Source organism: Euphorbia lathyris, chromosome 7 (assembly GCF_963576675.1).
Source record: "Euphorbia lathyris chromosome 7, ddEupLath1.1, whole genome shotgun sequence".
Taxonomy (NCBI): Eukaryota; Viridiplantae; Streptophyta; class Magnoliopsida; order Malpighiales; family Euphorbiaceae; genus Euphorbia; species Euphorbia lathyris.
In genome coordinates this window covers 85907062-85929880 of record NC_088916.1, presented here as the reverse complement: position 1 = coordinate 85929880, position 22819 = coordinate 85907062, and positions in this window count along the sequence as shown.

The window sequence follows — 22819 nt, the reverse complement described above, 5'->3', positions numbered from 1 at the left end:
ATACTGAATTTCTCTGAATGTTTGGTGAATCGTCGTTGGCTGAAAGATGCTAAACATTTTGATTATTTAAACAACCATTCGGAAAGAAAGTACCCTCATCCGGAATCAGCTAGAAATTTGAGGTACGGAACACTATCAAAGAATTGTGGTATAACTTCATACCTTGCTTCAAGATCAGACGAATCTTTTGAACGGGCTATGAAAGTTATAACTGATTTGAATGTGGAATTGTCCAAATACCCCCCAGAGGACGACAGCCAACGTCGTCAAAATGCTGAAGGAACGTTTCATGATGATGTTTTGGACTCCAATCTTAGCAAACCAAAGGGTCGACCTACCAATGCTACGGCGCTTAAATCAAAGAAGGTTGCTTCTTCATCAAATCCCCAGAACAAAGGCCAGACCAAAAGAAAAAGAAGTACTCCTAACCATTGTAAAACGTGTGGTCGGACCGGTCATGATTCAAGGAATTGTCATAAATTTAAGCAAGACGATTCGGGAGAGAACTCTGATAGCCATTGATTAGTTCATCAAATGTTATTATTAACTTTTTGTACCTTTTTATTGCTCATTTAATATTAGTTACAACATAATTTAACAATATTATATGTCATGGTTGTTATTTTTTAGTTACAACATAAGATCTACAATGTTATATCTCGTGGTTGTTATATCTTTCATTTAATTAAACAATTTTCAACTCATACTGGAGTTAGAAATAATTGTGAACAATTGAGTTAGACATATTACATAAGGAGATTACAAGTCTAAATAGTATAGATTTTACTAATAGTTATACGCTTTTGATATGTATTGCATAAGAAGACATCTTCTTCTTACTTATGTTTCAAATTTCTGCAAAATATGTATAGATAATAGTTATACGCTTTTGATATGTATTGCATAAGAAGACATCTTCTTCTTACTTATGTTTCAAATTTCTGCAAAATATGCATACATCTTCTTGATCATATTCCTGGTTACAAATTGTTGCAGTTCACATAATTGAAGCATCCACACCTTCATATATCCATAGTTTTATCACTTCCATGTAGACATCTTCTTGATCATACTCCAATCCCAAATTTCCAATTCTACTTGTATATCCCAAATCAGAAATTAATCGACTACAGAATTATATAAATCAACTTAAACCCATAAGGACATGAATGAAATCAAAAATATAAATATTGGTCTAAATCGGAATCCAAAATCGATTTATAAATCAATGATAAAGATCAAATGAAATCGAAATACCTTCCATATGTATTTCGAACCAGAAAAATTTAACGATATGGATTTCGAACCAGCAAGAAAAAATTAACAAGAGGGATATGTATTAATTATAACGATATGGATCTCAAATCAACCGGAAAAATTAACATAAAAAGACCGTAAAGAAAGAAATGGATTTAGTATCCATGAGTAAGATTAATACTCGAATTATTAAAGAACCAGACACCATAGCCATATCGATGGATGGTGAAGAAGAAGAATTTATTGTGGTGAGAGAAACCTTTATTAAAAAACGTAATAGTATTTATCATGGAGAGAGACATATGCATCTAGGTAATTAGTCCCCATGGGTGGAGAGTCACCATTAAGAACTCCTCCATATATATATATATATATATATATATATATGCACCATATATTATATACACCATAAATGAAAATATATTTTTTCTAGTTTTAGGGAGAATCATGGAAATGATAAGGATTAGTAAAAATGGATCAGTGATGGTTTGCATCTGCTTAGCCCAAGAATTTGTTGTTGAGAAAACATTTCAATCTATATCCACGTGTTCCTCCATCAAGCATAAAAGTTTCACAATACTACCAAAAAGATCACTTCCTCCATCAGGTCAATACAAGTCACCTCTTCGGATTCATAAATTGGGTAAATTGAGTTTCACAATACTACCAAAAAGACCACTTCCTCCATCACGTTAATATAAGCGACCTCCTCCGATTCATAAATTGCTTAAATTGAGTTTCATAATACTACTAAAAAGACCACCTACTCCATCAGGTCAATATAAGCGACCTCCTCCAATTGATAAATTGATTAAACTGAGTTCCACAATACTACCAAAAGGACTGCTCTCTCATACCCCATAATAAGCGACTTCCTCGGATTGATAAATCGTGTAAATTGAGTTTCACAATACTACCAAAAGAAATGCTCTCTCCTACTCCATCAAATCCTACTCCCTCACTTCTCCTTCGCGATTTATGATGCCATTAAATTCCATTTTATCGAACACAAAAACATTACATCCAAACTTTTTAATTCTAGACAATAAATCCTGGTGGACATTTTTTTTTGTTAGATCTGGTTTATTAACCCTAATATATTTAATTCAGTTGTACTAGCATATATATTCAATTCCTGCTAAGATCAAGCAAAAATACAACCATACAACCATTTTATGTATTAATATTCATCATCGGAATACATCATTTTTTGTTGCACCAATATCAAAATATTTATCATCCAGCCTATACTACTGCTACTGATAAAATAAATTCTGAAACTATTCAGAATCAGTGAATTTTTCATCGTCTTCATCTTCATCGTCAGTGTAAACATCAATTGAAGGGTCATTGAAAAACAGATAGCAACAGTTGACTATATCACCATACTTCACTAATTAAGTTATATAAAAGTAGCACTAAGCATGTTCATACACATACTCATAGTCACTTCTATAGCTTCCTAAATAGAACATCAACCATAAGCTTCATAGCAATACACATAAACAACCCCATGTTGAATGTTTTTCCATAAGCATACAAAGCCAAGTGACAAGATACATAGTGATAGAGATTTAGTTGACCATATGACTATGCCAAGCACAATACTCATGTGACACAAACCAAGCTATATATGTATATTCAAGTGACACAGATACCAACGGTTGACTATATCACCATACTTCACTGATTAAACTATATACAAGTAGCACTAAGCATGCCCATACACATACTCAGAGTCAGTTCTATAGCTCCCTAAACAAGACATCAACCATAAGCTTCATAACAATATACATAAACAACACCATGTTGAATGCTTTTCCATAAGCATACCAAGCCAAGTGACAAGATACGTAGTGATAGAGATTTAGTTGACCATATGACTATGCCAAGCACAATACTTAAGTGACACAAAACAAGCTATATATGTATATTCAAGTGACACAGATAGCAACAGTTGACTATATCACCATACTTCACTGATTAAGCTATATACAAGTAGCACTAAGCATGCATATACACATACTCAGAGTCAGTTCTATAGCTCCCTAAACAGAACATCAACCATAAGCTTCATAGCAACACACATAAACAACACCATGTTGAATGCTTTTCCATAAGCATACCAAGCCAAGTGACATGATACATAGTGATGGAGAATTAGATGACCATATGACTATGCTTCACTGTACTCAAGTTATATACAAGTAGCGCTAAGCATGTTCATAAACATACGCATAGTCAGTTCTAGCTCTTTAAACAGAACATCAACCATAAGCTTCATAGCAATTCACATACAAACGAATGTTTGTTAGGTATCTTGTGTCATGTTTGACTATTGTATATACAAACGAATTCAATTCATGACAATTCCTATACATAACCCTTTATTACATACTCATGTCTGACTAAGGCATACAACCACATCATACATCCAACTAACATAACAATATATCTTCCATCAGTCGCCCCATATACTTCAGTACTCTTACGTACTATCCCTGCAAATAAAAAGTGATACAGATTGAAAGCGATAAATGAAGGTTTTAATCGTAAACCAACAAAGAGGTTTTTCTCTAGCTAAACTAGAAGGAGTGAATCCCAAGATAAAAGGTATAAACCTTTAGTTCTGAAATAGAATGATTTTGATCCATAAAAAGATGCATATCCTTACGAAAGTGGGGTTTAAATACATCCCCTAAAGATAATAAAGACCAGGACTACCCCTACTAGGGTTACAATAAGGCGGTAGACAAAAGGGTAAAATAGGTAACATGCCCAGACAATTCGTACAAAGGTGCAGTTACGGAATGTCAGGGTGGTTGGTGATTTCCTTCGTGAGGAAGTAAGCCGAGTGATACGCCTAGGAATAGAAGTTGATACGCCCTTTCTTATAATCTTAGATCCGCCCCTCTCGTATACCTCGTATACGCCTGGATCCGCACCACTTGTACATCCTTAGGATCCGCCCTGATAGGTGCTTGCGCAGCTTATGTGGCCTGTGGCATCGGAGGATCCGCCAGGGCGCGTTTGGGAGGCAACTCTAGTTAGGTGGTCTGCATCATTCCCTCATTCTTTAAAAAGGCAGGGCGCTGACTTGCTTGTGTCAAGCTCTAGAGGGCCATCCGGTTTCCACGGGCTAAGGTCATGGACGTTGAAAGCTACTGACATTTACCAAGCCAATTTAGCAACACTATATGATAGGCATTGGTATTGACCTTCTTGGTGACTTTATATGGCCCGTATTTCCTAGGTCGAAGTTTACTACTTTGGGCGTTGGCGAGTCTCTCTTTTCCCAAATATACCATAACCTCATCCCCAACTTCAAATTGTAGGTCCCTGCGGTGCTCATCCGCCTTAGCTTTTAATTTATGGTTTCTCTCCTCAAGAGTTTCCTTCACCTCTTGATGCATCTGTACATAGTCTTTGGCTAGCTGGTTAGCGGTCACGTTCCCCTTAGGAAGATGTGCTATATCAAGAGTATGATTCGGGGTCTTCGTATATACCACCGCAAATGGTGACTTTCCAGTTCCCGAATGTACAGATCCATTGTAGGCGAACTCAGCCTGGGCTAAAACCACGTCCCACATCCTGGGCTTATCCTTACACTTGCTGCGCAGTAAGTTTTCCAAAGTTCGATTCACCACTTCTGTCTGACCGTCTGTCTGAGGGTGGGTGGTGGTACTGAACTTTAGAGACGTATCAAAAAGGTCCCACAACGTCCGCCAGAAGTGACTTAGGAACTTCGTATCATGATCTGAGACAATGCTCTTTGGTACGCCATGTAGTCTGACAATATTTTTGAAGAATAACTTGGCAGTTGCTGAGGCATCGTTAGTTTTGCGACATGGTATGAAGTGTGCCATCTTTGAAAACCGGTCAACAACGACAAAAATGGAATACATGCCTCGTTGAGTTATGGGTAATCCTAGGAAAAAATCCATGGATAGATCCTCCAATATAGTTTCTGGTACAGGTAGGGGTAGATGCAAGCCGGCGTTTGTAGTGTGTCCCTTAGCGGTCTGGCAAACATAGCATCGTTCTACCAAGTAGCCAACATCTCTCCTCATCTTAGGCCATAAATAACGGGAACTCACTGCTTCATATGTCTTGTCTCACCCAAAATGCCCTTTTAGGCATCCGCCATGTAGATCCCGAACAACCTTCTCACGAATGGAGGTGTAGGGTAAGCAAAGTTGGTTGCCCCTCATAAGATACTCATCCATCAAGTGATACGCCCCATTCCCAGGCTGGTGCTGACACTTTTCCCAGATACTGCCAAAATCAGGATCCGCCAGGTATTCCCCTCGGATGTGTTCAAAACACTCGACTTCTAGGTTCACTGTCTTTAATAGTAACACCCTTCGACTCAAGGCGTCTGCCACCTTGTTCTGTTTTCTTGCCTTATGGATAAGTTTATAGGGAAACTTATCTATGAAGCCGGACCATCGGGCATGCATGGAGCTTCAAAGTTGCTTCTGACTTCCCAGATACTTGAGAGCTTGGTGGTCAATGTAGAGGATGAGTTCTTTCCCCACCAAGTAATGCTCCCATACTTTTAATGCCCTAACTACAGCATAAAATTCTTGATCATACGTGGCCCATTTTTACCTTGCCTCACAGAGCTTCTCACTGAAATACGCAATGGGCCTCTTTTCTTGCATCAAGACACCACCAATCCCAACTCCACTGGCATCACACTCAACTTCGAACAGTTTATCAAAATTGGGATACGCCAGTACGGGCGCTATACTCAACTTTTCCTTGATCAGGCGAAGCTCTCCTCTTGAGCATCCGCCCACTCGAACCCCCTTCCTTTCTTCAAACACTCCGTCAATAGGGCGACTATGGAACTGAAGTTTTTAATGAATCGTTGATTAAATGTTGCCAGTCCATGGCGGACGTGTTTTTTAGCCATCCGAGGTCGTTTAAGGCCTCAAAACGACGTTTTGTGTTTTTATCGCACTTTCAGTTATTTTCCTGTTTTATTGCTTTTCCTTTTAGGTTTCGGATTAGGTTTTATTGGCTAGCCTATATAAAGGCTCGACCCCCACCTTATGTAAGGCAGTTATTGATTAATAAAATTTCAGAGTTTATTCTCTCTCTTTCCAATTTTCGTTAGTCGTGCGCGATTCAACGATCGTTGAGGGTTTTAAGCATTGTTCGTGCGCGAACAACCGTTTAGGGCGAAAGTCTGTTTAATTCCGCTGCATCAGAAAACCAATGTATTTTAATCCTTACCCAGCACCCTAGAATCCTAGCAATAATGTCAAGTCCAAATAATTTTTACAATTCACAAACTTTTAAATCAAGATATATTCCAACTTGTTAGTGAATTTAACTAGGAGTACATAATAGAACACAATGACTCCAAACCGAAACAAAGATGAATCAGTTATAAACAATGAATCGTACCAAGGTTGCTGAGTTAGTCTACGGTTTCCTGCCCAATGGAACGCTCCAACTTCAGCAGCTATTCGACCCATTGCATCAACTTCAGACTTGCACAATAAACAATATTTTGAAGCTCATCGTTAGTTACAACAGCCTCAATCTAGAAAATATATTATCATAATGCAGAACCCTCCCAATCGAAGTAAGAGGAAATAATAAGATATTGGAAAGTCTCAAACTCAGTTACCGGTTTCTTGGTTTTGAATTTCAAGTTTTCCACAACCCATGTAGCCATTTTCATTTTCAAGATTTATCCCACCACATGCCTTTACTTGTACAGTCCCATTATTAGGCAGTGAAATCTTCCTTTCCCCTTTTGGCGTCAAGATCTGTAAGCCCTCCATTCCAACCTACGTACACATCATACAATCAGAAATAGCTAGAAGAGACAAAGAGAGATAAGTAGATTATTGATGTAACATGCCCTAAGTTTAGAATAATCAAGATTAGAAGGAATTACCTATGTTGTACTGTGACACCAACCACAACACAATCAACCAACAACTGAAAGGAAGACAGGAAGAAACAAGGTTTGAGAGAAAGGGATAGTTAGATCTGCGGTTTGAGACAAAAGAGAGGGAGAGGTGGAACATAAAGAGAGAATAAACTCCTTTTATATGCAAGAAGATAGGGTTTTAATTTGGACCATCTGATCAAAGATGAATCAATGGTGTAGAACTAGTCTCCCCATTGAAAATTACATTTTTGCCCTTTGGCAGATTATGTATTGAAAATATTTTGGTTTTGTTTTTCAATTGTTACTTTTTAGAGATAATATGCCTATTCTCTTTTAAACTATTACTTCAAAAAAGTAAAAATCTCTAAATTATCCTTTAAGTTGTTAATTACTTTGTTAATATCCTTTCACATTTTAGATTCCCCTTGTAATTATCTCATGTACTTTGTCCATCACTCCGTCCTCGGCTTTCAATTGAAAAAAATTGTTCTAAAATTTTAACTTGCCCCAAATTTTCAAAAGTCCCATTGCGTGAATAACCTTTATGTTTCTATAGAAAGAAAACGTCAAATAGACAATAGTTATGAATTTTGAAAGTTGAGGGACAGTTGAAATTTTAGGGTTGTTGAATGTTATTAGATAAAAATGGGATTATTGAATGCAATTTGATAATAATAAAGTGTTATCAGATGCAATTAGACAAGAATACGATGTCAATTAGAACTTTTATAACCAACTCTTATATAGCCTTATAAATACAATTACCTTGATACTAGAACTTATACTATGAATGGTAGAGGTTATCTTGAGAGCCGTTTATCACGTTTTTAAACGTGGTTATAGCTAAAGAGTTTTTTTTTAACTTCTAACGGTGAAATTGAGGGTTAAGTGCGTGTATACGGGTTACATCAAATTCAATTTAGGTTTTTTTTGTTTAGCTTTTTTAAGTATATTAACCCTAATATCTTTACTTCACCTGTTATTATAAACAAAGTAAGATTAAGCAAAGATTCAACCAGTTTTTGTATTATATTCATCATCCAAATACAACATTTGAAGCACTCAATTCATGGTTTCTAATTTATATTCTAAAACCTGTCTCCCAAATGCATTTTCAATTCTATAACCCAACAAACTCCTTCTCTATAGCTGATAAAATTAATTCTCCGACCATTCAGAATCTGTAAATTCTTGATCATCGTCCTCATGGTCGGTTGTAAATTCTTCATCATCGTCCTTGTCATTATAAGCATCAACTAAAGGGTCATAGAAAAACTCAATATTCAAACACTTATCCAAAATATCACCTTTGAGTATCACATTCCAACATCCTGCAATGTTGAGATGAGAAAGGGCTGTGCAGTTAGTAAGTATGGCTTCAAGACCCAATTTTGCAAAAGACCCACAACACATCTCAAGTTTCTTTAGACCATATATGGTATTTGCTATCACCATAGCCTCACTATCATCAACTTTCTTAAACATCGCATAGCTCAAGTTTCTTCTCAGATCAATTAGGGCTTTACAATTGTTCCCAAATTCTCCAATCCCTTTGCTATTGATATTAAAACAAAAACTAATGTCTAACACACTTAAATTCACTAGTGAATTAGCATGTCTTTCCACCATTTTGTCTGTCACTTCACTCATTGGAATTTTTAGCACCTTCAAGTTTGTCCCCTGCAAATACAGAAAACAGATAGATTCATGTAAGTAAATCACATGTTTATGTTCAAGAGAAAGAAATGAATCCACAAAGTCAAAATCTAATTTTTCCTTATTAGACAAATGTTAATTTTCAGCACTTCACTCATTGGAATTTTCATCACCTTTAGGTTTCCCCCCTACAGATACAGAAAACACAAAACGTATAGATAGATTCATGTATGTAAATCAAATGTTTATGTCCAGGAGAAAGAAAAGAATCTATAAAGTCAAAATCTAATTTTTCCTTATTAGGGAATAACTTTAATTCAAAGATAAAATATAAGGAAAGTCCAAAATATGCCAAAATTAGTTTAAATATATTCTTTTTCAACATTAAACTAAATGAACAATCATTGCCTATATCTGAAATTAAACAGGATTTTTCTTGACTGTCATAATATCAATAAAGATATCTCAAATCAAAGGAACCATTTTTAAACATTCAAACAACACAAAAAATAGGAAAACATTTTTAATCAATTACCCGTTTGCAGCGTAAACCAAACATGGATTTCCAAGCTTGGTAGCAGAGAGCAACCGAAATGAGCCTCTATTCAGCTTCATAAGATTAATGGCCACCCTATCAACATCTTCTATAGAACGGTCCTGTTTCTGGCACTAGCCCTGGATGTTGATTTCAGACCAACAATAAGGTCCTGAAACACATGTTAACCAATTTTTGCAGATTAATGAAACCAGTCCTACTCTTTCTTCTATCGAAATTCGGATGAGTATGAAAGCTAGTATATCTGGATTCAAATCCTCCCACAGGGGTGAGGAAGATGAAGACCTTTTGGACATTTCAACATTATTTTCTTTCTTCTTCACACCCAAATTTGCCATTACAACTAAAATTCATAAACAACTTTTGTCTTGAGGAGCCTTTTTCTATTCCTCCCCTCCTTTTTATACACATACTACAACCCTGACATGTCAGGGTATCAAATAGCAAAAGACATTTCTCAGTTCTTAAACTTTTTGTAGGTATTCTATTTAGTCACTCTACTTCTATTAATTAAGTCCTTAAAACTTTTTTCTGGCATAGATCCCTATTATAAGTTTAAAATCAATTAGATACTCAACATATTCTTTAAAAAGTCAAATAGATCTCTAACCTTGTATTTTATATTTTAATTTTAGTTGTCAATTCAGTTATTTTATATTTTCGATACGATTTTTATCATTATTTTATGATATTTTCAGTCATCAGTTCACCTCTAATAATCAAATAAACCTAGTTGATGATATATAGACAATTTTTTAAAAATTACTTGCTATAACACTGATTTTTGTTCGATTTAATGGAATATGTTTTTATTAAAACTTAACTGGTAATCCAAATCTAAAATATTATAAAATATTGATATACTTGAACTGAAAATATAAAATAGCTCAACTAAAATGTATTTCAATTATAAGAGAGATTTAAATAACAGTTTTAACATAGGTTAGGAACCTAATCGATGATTTTAAATAATTAGAAACCTCATTGAGTTTTAATATATAGATTGATAACCTAATTGATGGTTTTAAAAGGCAAAATCTAATATGACTTTTACGCTATAGTTTAGGGGTTGAATTCAATAATTGAAAGGTTTAATTGACTAAAAAAATATCCGACCATTGAAGTTTATCTGTTGTAGTGATGACAAATGCACGTTTTAGGGTTTTTTGGGTGTTTGGTTTTAATTTTTTTGGTATATTAAGTGCTCTAAAATTAAAATTGACGAGCTTATATATTAAAGTCAACCATTAATTAATTAATTAGGTTAGGAACTAAGATTAATTGTTGAAATTCATCAATTAGGTCAAAAAATTGAAAAAAAAAATCGTAGAACAAAACAATAAAAAGCCCGTGAAAATAACTAAATCGGATTTTTGAGGTCCTAAACGGCCAAGTTTGGCCAAAAGAGGGTGGGGGCCACAACCTTGCTCTCTATTTTGACCGTTGGTCCGTTTCCAATGGGATTAGGGGAACAGAACTCTAAAAGAAATCCTAATTTTGAAACTTGACATTTTTTTCGACCTAATTATCTTGACCTCGAATTAACCCTAATTAAAGTGCCAAACAAAATTTTATTTTAGATTGAATTGATGCGAGCCGAGCTCGTTAATTTTATAGCGAGCCAAGCTTGAGCAAGTCAAAGCTCGGCCTAACTCGCCACGATTACAGCCCTAGTATTAATCTTGGATTTTAATATGCTCTAATAAAAAAGATCAATTTGTATTAATAACCATTAATCAACAACTGATTTGAGTGGTATGTTATTTCCAAATTTTATTGATATGAGGATGGAAAGATAATTTTATAATTATGTTAATATAGAATTTACAATTATTATTAAGTTGAAACAAAAAAGGAAATGAGTAAATTTTGCTATTATTTTTTGTTTGGTAGGAGTCATTTGTTTTTCCTTTTTTTTTTATTTAGGAAGTAATAATATAGTATAGGATAGTGACCAAATTTAACAATATTATTGTTAAGAAAGTGCAAATTTCGCACTAGTATTTGAAATAGTAAAGCTTTAGTCCTAATATTAATTTTAGCCTAATCTAATGAAAATTTTGAACAGACTGATAATAGTTATTTGTCCGCGATAGTTATGCAGTGGAATAAACAGACTTTCGTCCTAAACGACTGATCGCGCACGAACAATGTTTAAAACCGTCAACGATCGTTGAATCACGCACGACTAACGAAAATTGGAAAAGAGAATAAACTCTGAAATTTTATTAATCAAAAACCGATTACATAAGGGGGGCGTCGAGCCTTTATATAGGCTGACAAATAAAACCTAATTCGAAACCTAAAAGGAAAAGTAACAAAACACAGAAATAATTGAAAGTGCGACAAAAACACAAAACTGCCGTTTTGAGGCCCAAAACGCTTCTTTGGTCAGCTTCATCTTCAAGCGTTCATTCTGAAGATGACTTTTCTTCTATTATGCTGAGTTCTTTTCTACTCAGCTTCTGTGCCTCATGCTGACTTCATTCTGTCGTACTTTTTGTTTCTGTTCACTTATAATTATACTCAACATTGAACAAACACATTAGTACAATTAAATCAAAGCACTTAAATTTAATTGCCTCTTAATCATGGATTAACTTAAGTAATTTTGTCAAATCAAAATCATGTGGAAAGGTGTTTCAACACATCTTATTCCACACTATGCCATTTTCCTTTCACATGACACAAGATACATGACAGACATTTGTTTTCATGTCATCTGAATATTTTTTGTGACAGTATTTTAACTATATGTCATCTTAAGGTGAAATAAAAAATGCGCTTGATTCTCAGATGACATTACAATTACAGAATCCTGTCATTCAAAGAAAACGCGCGTTTTCGTTAAATTTGATGCGCTCAACAGATGGCACTTCTAATAAATGAATGTCATTGTATGCTGAAAAAAAAAAGCGGCAAATTAAATTTCACTTACGCGGCCATACCAAATTTTAGGCGCTCTATATCATTGGACTGAAATTTCACTTACGCTGGTAATTGTATGGAAGGAACGTCGCCCGCATCTGCTTCTTCATCTTCTCCCAGCTTGCAATTTTCGATTTGCCCAGTTGAACCCTAGTTTGCTTCAACTACTGCCACCATGCCATCGCCATATCTCTGAGCCGAGTAGCGACTAAAGGCACCCTTTTATTTTCAGGAACACCCTTAAGTTCTAGGATCTCTTCCACAGTGGTCAACCAATCAAGGAACTCTTCAGGTTGAAGGGAACCTCGAAACTCAGGAATTTCTGTTCTCATTCCAGCCTCCCAACGCCTATCATCTCCCACAATACGTGGTGGATGAGGCCTCCGGACTTCTTCATAATACTCCTCATCAGTCCCTTCTTCATCAAATTCAGCAGCAAACGGATTCCTTTGCTGATGAAGATACTGCGGATTAGGGTTTCGTTGTCCTTGATTTGCGAACATGTCACCCAACCTCCGTGTCAGCTGATCCACGATGTCATCGAATCGCTGTTCGAATCGTTGCCTCATCGCTTGCTGAACCCGCTGTCCAATCCTTTGTTCCAGCTGTTGTTGATCCTCTCGCGCGTTAATCTCATCCACTCATCTTCTCTTGGGCGGCATGACGATAACAGTTTAGGCTCTGATACCAACTGATGCAGCGGAATAAACAGACTTTCGTCCTAAACGACTGATCGCACACGAACAATGTTTAAAACCGTCAACGATCGTTGAATCGCGCACGACTAACGAAAATTGGAAAAGAGAATAAACTCTGAAATTTTATTAATCGAAAATCGATTACATAAGGGTGGCGTCGAGCCTTTATATAGGCTGACAAATAAAACCTAATTCGAAACCTAAAAGGAAAAGTAACAAAACACGGAAATAATTGAAAGTGCGACAAAAACACAAAACTGCCGTTTTGAGGCCCAAAACGACCTCAGAAGGCTAAAAAAACACGTCCACCATAGGTCTTTAAACCGATGGGCCGAATCCAATTAAATTAGGGTCCGAAAACGCTAAATTCCAACAACCCCGTTTTAACTTCAAAATCTCAGCTTTGCCACCGGATCAGCTTTCTGCAAATAGTTCAAGGCTTGCTCCACTTCATCAGATACACATATCAAACGTTTCAAATATATTTATCGATAAATTGAATATGGAAAAATAAATAACTAGGACTTGATAAAAATCTGAGACCTAAATATGGATTTTGCTAATTATTAATAGTTGGTTTTGTAAAAAAAATATGATGGGACCTGCATATTAAATAGAGTAGTAACAGTATAATTATATTTTAAAATATTTTTTTAAAAAGAAAAAATATTTTAAAAGTATTTTTTTATTAAAATAAAGGGAAAATTACAAATCTGGGTCAAATGGGAGGCCCATTTACATATTAAACCCATTTACTAATTCTACTACATATCTAGACTGATTTTGTGTGACTTTCCAAAAATACTCCTGACCTTCCCACTTCCACCACTTGCGAATCACCGCTCCCTCTATCTCCTTGGTTATGTGAAAAGTTGCTCCAACATTAATGATTTCAAGACTTTTGATCTTCCTTTCTTCCTTTAAATTGCACGAAATCTGCACCATTTAGTCAAAATCACAATGAATTTTTCTTTTTCCCCTCTTCATCTCTTGATTCTGCAACTTCCCAACCCTAGAAAACGAAGTCATGGGTTTCTTTCTTTTTGTTACCATCAAAGAAATGGGTTTTCTACGTTATTTCCTTCGTTCTTCCCATGTTATCATATTGTTATTGTCGCTTTTGGGGGTGAAAGGGGCGAAAAATGTAATTTTTTCTGCGTTTTTTCATGAATTCACTTCGCAATCGATGGTTTCGCTAAGCTTTGCGAAGAGAACGAGCCTGGAAAGTGATGATCTACTTCGTGAATTGATGATTTCGCAAAGTTCTACGAAGAAAAAGAGTCTGAAACGTATGGATCTACCTCGCGAATCGATTAGTTCGCGAAGTCTGCGAATAGATCCTCACATTTCAGACCTCGCAGACTTCGCGAAAGCATCGATATGCGACGTAGATAGTCACATTTTGATAATGTTATGATTTTAATGTTTGAATCCGTTGTTGTTTGCCAATTTTTGTTATATACCACTTCGCGTATTAGCTTCAAATCATATCCAGCATTCGCATATGCGAACTAAATTCATTAAGCAAAACAAACTTCAGCTTCGCATATGCGAACTAAAGTCATTAAGTAAATCAAAACATTAACTTCGCAGGCTTCGCATATGGGTGAATATGCGAAGTCAGACGGGATGGGACGAGCTCCGCGTAAATATTGAGGGTATTTTTGAAAAGTCACACAAAATCAGTCTAGATATGTAGTAGAATTAGTAAATGGGTTTAATATGTAAATGGGCCTCCCATTTGACCCAGATTTGTAATTTTTCCTAAAATAAAAGAGGCTGGAGTAAAATATAGTTTTAATATTTTAAAGGAAAAAGTACGAAAAAAATGCATGTGGTTTGCCCAATTTGCAAACAGATGCATGTGGTTTAAAAGTTTACAAATAAAGGTTTGTGGTATATTTTATTTAGAAAACAAAGTATACAATTACAACTAAATACATTTTTATCTTAAAAAAATTTATTCTTACATATCAGCAAAACCAAACCTCCGAAAAACACAACTTCCTAAATCGAAAAAGTAAATAATATGATGGAATTTCACGTTTTTTACTAATTTGACAGTTTACGAACTAAATTGATATTTAAGTCATTTTACATAGTTGCAATTTGATTTTTGGATCGATGTTTTGTCAATATATAAATGTAATTGAAAAAAAAACTAAAAAACGCTCTTATTGTCATCAATTACTTAAAAGTTTAATTTTATATACTTTGTTTCGTAAAAAAAGTAAACCACATACCTCTATTTGTAAGCTTTTAAACCACGGACCTCTATTTGCAAATAAGGCAAAGCACGAGCATTTTTTTCGTACTTTGCCCTATTTTAAATATATTTATAATGTATAAGTTAAGGTATTTTTAATTATAAATTTACTTTCTAAATATCAAAGTGTGAAACATGCTAAAATTATATGGTATGTAAATCAATTCTCCATAATAATTAGGGATATCATATTAAAATAGAATCAAAGTTTTATTGGAAGAGCCAATTTAGCTCCTATATACAAAACAGAGCAATTTATATTAATAGTCATCTATCAAGTGATGATTTGAGTGATATATTATTTCCATTTCTATTTGTTAGTAATATTTACTTTCCTAATGGAAAAGGAATGTATGCATTCTTCTTCTATATAAATCAAATCAATAGCTCAAAAAGACAGTGAACTAGTCAATTCGTCAGCAAACTAAATGGCAAGAAGAAGAACAAAGCGTGTTGTTAGGAGGACGAAGAAAGCAATGAGTATGGGCAAGTTGGAAACCAGTTTCAGTTGTCCTTTTTGTGACCATACTAAGTCAGTCGAGTGTGCATTCCATAAGAAATTCAGAACCGCACAAGTTGTTTGTAGTATCCGCAAGGAAAGCTATACCACTTCTTACAACCTTTTAAGTGAACGTATCGATATTTACACTGAATGGATTGACGAGTGCCATCGATCCAATCAAAAGACTGCTATTTGATTTCTCACTTTTCATCTTCTTCTCAATTAAGGTTTTTTTCTTGACGTTTTTATTTTTAATGATGTTATTCATGAGTAAAACTAGGTATTCTTTCTATTAATTCCTTCCTATTTCAGATTTTCATTTTAACAACTCTCGAAACACTCATCAATTTAATACTTTAAATTTAAGGAATAACTAAATCATGTGTAAAAAGAATAGGAGTAGAATAGTACTTTTGAAAATCCACAATAGAGTTGTGAATAATAGAAAATCACTATAATAACTCAAAAAATAATGTTAAGTAGGAAAACATGAGGTTGTTAGGTACATGCCCCAATTAACGAGTCACTGTGATTTCATTTAAAAAAAATTCAATTAATTAAAGAATTGTGTGTAACCACGTTTTGGCAGTTGGATGCATTGTCAGTTTGTTTGATCGTTCTTCAATTAGAGGAGTTTAGAGTCTTAGAGTGTAGTCTGATTATTTTAGTAGACATAAAATAGTGCATGTAGAAATCAAATAAAGAGGTAGGAGAGTTTAGAGTTTTGAGAGTATAGTCTAATTATTTTGGGAAGAAATAAAATGGTAAAATAATTATTTTGGAGGTATTTTTGGTAAACACATTAGTGCTGCTATTTTGATTTGTCTCATTATTGTAACTCTAGAAAATTGTTTAGAAAACGCAATCTTTATAGTCTAATTTTTTTATTGTGGAAGATTTATTTCTCTAGTGTGGACATAACCCAAAATCAAGGGTTAACCACATTAAATTATTGGTATCACTTTTATTGATTACTTTTTCTCGTCCTTATTTTGCGGAATATTTCATTTTACTCCTTACATTTGTACGGGTTGAAGATGGTCTAATTCAAAATAAGTAAAAACATAGTCTTCCAGATAGAATGAAAATGAACTTTAACTCAAATAAGGATTTCTAGTCTTTTCAAAATCGAGCAGAGAGAATGCATGAATTATGACTATTTTCCTGCTAGATTTAGCCTACTTAATTCTCGAATAGACTTTAATAAGATTATGTGAATTCTTTGAAAATACCTTATATTTATATTTGATATATTTGTGCATGTTATTTTTTGCAGCAGAAATTATCAGCGTGATCAATTCATGGAAAAAGAAAAGTACCTGATGCAGCACTCAGATGTTTGGTTGGGAAGCAATTCTTAGTTTGCATTTAATTTTATCTTTTTTTTTTATTTTCCTTTCTTATTTAGTAAAGTTTGAAAAAGAAAAATAAATATAAAATGATAATGGTTTGATGGACATAGATTATCATAAAAAAAACAAAGATATAGTTCTTGATTATATAATTTTATTGTGCAATTTTCCTGACCAAGTATGAATTCTTCTCCAATTAGCTCTTAATCTGTTCTGATGTTTTTGTAATGACCTTTTCAATGATTTTAAAATAGCATAAGCACATTTTTATTTGCATACTTTTAAAAGTGAAAACAATTAATTCAAAGAAATACCAAACACTAAAAGTCAAAATGAAGAAATGTTACAGATAGTTCTTTTCTGCATTCAAACACAACTATCATTTGATATGTCATCTTTGTTGCCCTTCTGAAATTACCCGGCTATGACGATGTCAATAGCTTTCATCATTCATCCCATCGAGGATGGGACGCTCCACTCTTAAGTAGTCTAGTACTATCACTAAGTAGAGACCAAAGTAGAGACCAAGATTGCTCCAAATTAGTAATAATGCGTGTAATGGTTGATCTGTTAATTCCATATGGATTTACACAATGAAACATGGTATTTGTGACCGTTTCAATTGCGGACTCCAGATGAACCAATGCTATGGTCTAGAAGCAGGGGGTATTTCATTTCCCAAGATTTTAGGAACTAAAAACTCATAGACTTTATTGGCTTGCCTCTGTGTATGAACATAACTGTATTTCCTGTCAATAGTTGTAGTAATGCAACACCAAAAGAACACATCACTCTTAAATTGTAGTTAAGACAATTCCACCATTGTACTCGTGATCAGCATAACCACCTCTTTATGTTGTCCTCTTTGTTTTGTACTCCTGTTTAAGAAAACTAAATCCAAAGGTATGTTATTTTGGTAATGCAATTGAAAATTGAAAGAGAAACAAGTTCACTAATGTATAAAAATAATAAGATGGACAAAATTTTTCAGTTGTATATCTGTTTGTTGCAACTAACCCTAGATTATCTCAGATACAATCTTTAGGGCTGTATTTTCTATTTATACATTTGAGTACAATCAATGAATATCACTTCTTCCATATTCCTCTATATGGTATCAGCGCCCTTCGATCCTCTCTCTCTTCTTAATTCCTCTTCCTCTAATCAAAGTTCTATCATGGCCAACCCCAACTCCTCTTCCCAAATTCCCAATCTCAATGATCCAACTAAACATTTTATCTACATTAATATTCAACGTACCATTCAACTCACTCCCACAAACTATCTCTCCTCGAAGATGCAAATCCAAGCCATATTGATTGGGCACGATCTATATAAATTTGTTGATGGCACAAATCCTTCTCCCAACCCTATTGTCAGTGTAAACAATGTTGAAAAACCTTATCCAGAACTGCAAAAGTGGAATCGCCAAGATCAAATTCTCTTTGCTGCTTTAGTTGGCACTCTTTCTCCATCTCTTATTCCGCTGATATCTCAAGCAAAAACCACTAAGGATCTCTGGGATATTCTAGCCAAAACTTATGCAAAACCGAGCCGATGCCATATAAAAGAATTGAAAGATCAGTTCAATCGCATTTCTAAGGGTAACCATTAAAGCCTATGCACATCAATTTGCAGCTTTAGGCAAACCTGTTGACCATGAAGATCTTATTGATCGAGTCCTAAATGGTCTTGACACACCATATAACTCTGTAATTGAATCTGTCAATGTTCGGGATACCCCAATTTCATTTGAAGAATTACATGAAAAGCTGATAAATCGCGAGCTCACCTTAGAGCAAAATCAGCATGACTCATTTCTTCCTGCTTCTGCTTTTGTGGCTTCTACTCGTCCAAAAAAATCGCCACTATGGTCGCTCAAATATTCCGGGCATTCTCCCAACCCCTGGCAACAATCTTAACAGGCCATCTCGTCCTTTTTTAGGCAAGTGTCAGTGGTACCGTGAACAAGGACATGTTGTATCACATTGTCCCAAATTTAATCAGTGTTTTCCCAACGTTACACCACCTGCTGTTTCTCAATTTTCCAACAACAAAATTTTCTCAATTTAATCAGTGTTTTCTGCTCCACAAGCTCACACTTCTTATATGCTTGGATCGACTTCCCCCTCCATATGGCTGCTTGACAGTGGTGCCTCCCACCATGTCACAAATGATCTCCAAAACTTAGCTCTTCATGCTCCTTATGATGGTAGAACTTATAATTGGTGATGGCACAGGTTTACATATTTCTCACATTGGCTCTCTAACTTTCCTTCTTCCTCCTCTACTCTTAAGTTAAATAATGTTCTTCATGTGCCCTCTATATCAAGAAATATTAATATTATTTCTATCTCTCAATTTTGTATCGATAATAATGCTTCCATTGAATTCTTACCCAATTCTTTTTGTGTGAAGGATCTCCAAACAGGGGCGTCTCTCTTTCAGGGTCCAATTAGGTCAGGAGTCTATGAAATTTAGCCCTCTCTACCTCGTGTTTTCACAAGCACTATGGTCAATTCTCTCGATTGGCACCATCGTTTAGGTCACCCGTCTCTTAAAGTTTGTAGACATCTTATTTCTGCAAATAATTTGAATGTTTCTAGTATTTCTACATTAGATTCTAATTTTTGTGCCTATAATAAAAGTCATCAACTTCCTTTTTCTATTTCCTCTATCTCCTCCACTGCTCCTCTCCAATATATTTATACTGATATGTGGACAGCCCCTATATATTCACATGATGGATACAAATATTATTTGATTTTCGTAGATCACTACACTAAATATACATGGTTCTATCCTCTCACACGCAAATCAGACACACACAGTGTTTTTATTAGATAGAAAGCACTAGTTGAAAAATATTTCCAACTTCCTCTCCTTACCCTATATTCTGATAATGGTGGTGAGTATGAAGCTCTTAAAGAATATCTAGCTATTAATGGCATAAGTAGACTCCCTACCCCTCTTGATACCCCCTCACCATAATGGCTATTCTGAAAGACGTCATTGACACATTGTTGAAACATGTCTTACACTCTTAACACATGCTTCTATGCCATTAAAATTTTGGACAAATGCGTGTGCCACAACTGTTTACCTTATTAATCGCCTTCCTACCCCAATTTTAAAAAATGATTCTCTCTATCTCCGACTGTTTGGTAAACTGCCAAATTACCAAAAACTGTGAAAACATAAATTGCAATCTAAGTCTACTCCATGTGTCTTCATTGGCTATTCCTCCACTCAAAGTGCATATTATTGTCTAAATCCTAAGTCCAACAAAATCTATACCTCAAGGCATGAACACTTTGTTGAAACTAAATTTCCATATTCTGATCTTGCCACCACATATCACTGCCTCCCAACCTTGCTAGAAGAATGGTGTCCTATTTCTATTTCCATTCCAGTACCAACAAATCCTTCTTCCCCTCTCATCACCTCACATTCCACTTCTGCTGCCTCTCCCATTTTACATACTCCAGATTCACCATCAAATTCTATTATTAATGAAAACATTTCACCTCTTCCCTCTAATGCATCTCATTCTCCTTCTCCAACTTCATCAACCACCTCATCTCCATCTCCACCTTCCTCTCCAATTCCACCTTCCCACCCATTCCACGCTCATCTCCATCTCCATCCCCATCTCCCTCTCCCTCTCCCTCTCCCGCTCTAATCCAACCCTCTCATAAAATGACAGCTCGACTTCATAATAACATTACCAAACCTATTAACAAACTTAACCTGCTTGCTCAAATTAGTGATCCTGAAACTCTTCCAAAAACCATTGCTCAAGCCCTTAAAAGCCTAGTGTGGAGAAAGGCCATGGACGAGGAATTTAATGCTCTCATTCGAAACAAAACTTGGACTCTTGTTCCACCTTCAATCTCTCAAAATGTTATTGGTTGTAAATAGATTTTTCGTATAAAACGAGACTCAAGTGGAAAGGTAATTCAGTACAAGGCTCGACTTGTAGCACGGGGTTTCAAACAAAGACCGAGTCTTGATTACAATGAGACATTTAGTTCGTTGTTAAACCAGCCACTATCCGTTTGGTTCTCTCTCTCGCTTTGAGTCATGGTTGGCCCTTATGCCAGCTTGATATTAACAATGCTTTTTTGCAGGGAACTCTATCAGAAGAAGTTTTCATAGCATAGCCGCCTGGTTACAGTGATTCTATTCATCCAAAATTCATGTGCAAATTGAATAAGGCTTTGTACGACTTCAAACAAGCTCCGCGGGCTTGGTATAAAGAGTTGCGCCAATTTCTACTTAATACGGGATTCAACAACTCAATTTCATATTCTTCTTTATTTATTCTAAATGGCTCCATTATCTACTTATTGGTCTATGTTGATGATATTATAGTCACTAGTAATGTTGCACCTTTTCTTGAAGCTTTCATCAACACCATCTCAGCTCGTTTTTCACTTAAGGATTTGGTTTTGATAAGGCATATCCCATTTTAGTGAGAATATTTTTGGTTTTGATATTCATTGTAATTAAGCTTGTGGATTTGGTCGGTAATTAAGTTAATTGAGGGGTTAAATGCACCCATGGTTACTAAACATTAGGTATTGTTTTCACTTAAGTGAAGTTTTGTATTAACAAAGTCACTGTTATATGCCATTTTCCTATTTAGACTCACACACAATACATAACAATCATTTTTTTCGTGTCTGATAGTTTTTCGCGATAGTGTGTTAAAATTCTATCATTAGAAAAGGTAAGTGTAAAAAACCTCAGATTAAGTGTGAGCTTACATTGATATGTGTTTGTTATATCATAAAAGCTTGATTTATCCAAAATTTCCATCATTTTGAGATGACTTATTAAATTGTTATTGTTATGAGTAAAAAAGATCAAAATTTTATAAGTTCCATGGGTGGAGCCAAAAGTATCCAAAAATATAGTGTGCACGTCTATCAAAATTAAGTTTCCCCAAACAGAAACACGAGAGCCAAAGCAAAGTTTTTACTATGACATTTAGAAACAAATTTTTTGTAGGGTTAGCATCATTTTTTTAGTTAGTTTGCTCATACTATTTTATCTCCCTTTTTTTTGTCATGCTAGTACAACTGGTGCTTTAGTACTTGATTACTCATTATGAAGCTTGTGCATTTTATGTTTTAGGGAACAAAGAGATGGAGGAACATTGAAAGATTGGGCATGTCAAGTCATGGTATTGAAGGTGCCTAGAAGTCCAGGGTATGATCAGAGTTAAAAATCCGATAAAGAAAGGATATTCAGGGAGTCTAATCCGAAAAATGGAGGCCGTTGAGATTGACGATGGTCATATAAGAATGAAAATCAACATCAAAACTGTATTAGCATACGAGGTATTAGATGAAAGTTTTATAACCAACGTTGATAAGCATACCAGAATCAATATCTTAGAAAAAATGGTCAATAGTCCAGGGTAAAGTACAATTTTGATCAGTTTTAAGAGAAATATCAATAAATAATTATTGAATTTTAAATCATTTCATTCTGTACAGATCATGTAACACCACTTTTAAAAAAAAATATAAATTTAAAAAAAAAACTGAAATTTCATTTTATTCAATGTGCCATGAAAACGAGTACAAATAGTTCCACTGTAGTCTTACAAAAATAAAATTTCAACATAACATAATGTCAAATAATTAACAATCCAACACTTCAAATTTCATAAAATTTATTAAAGC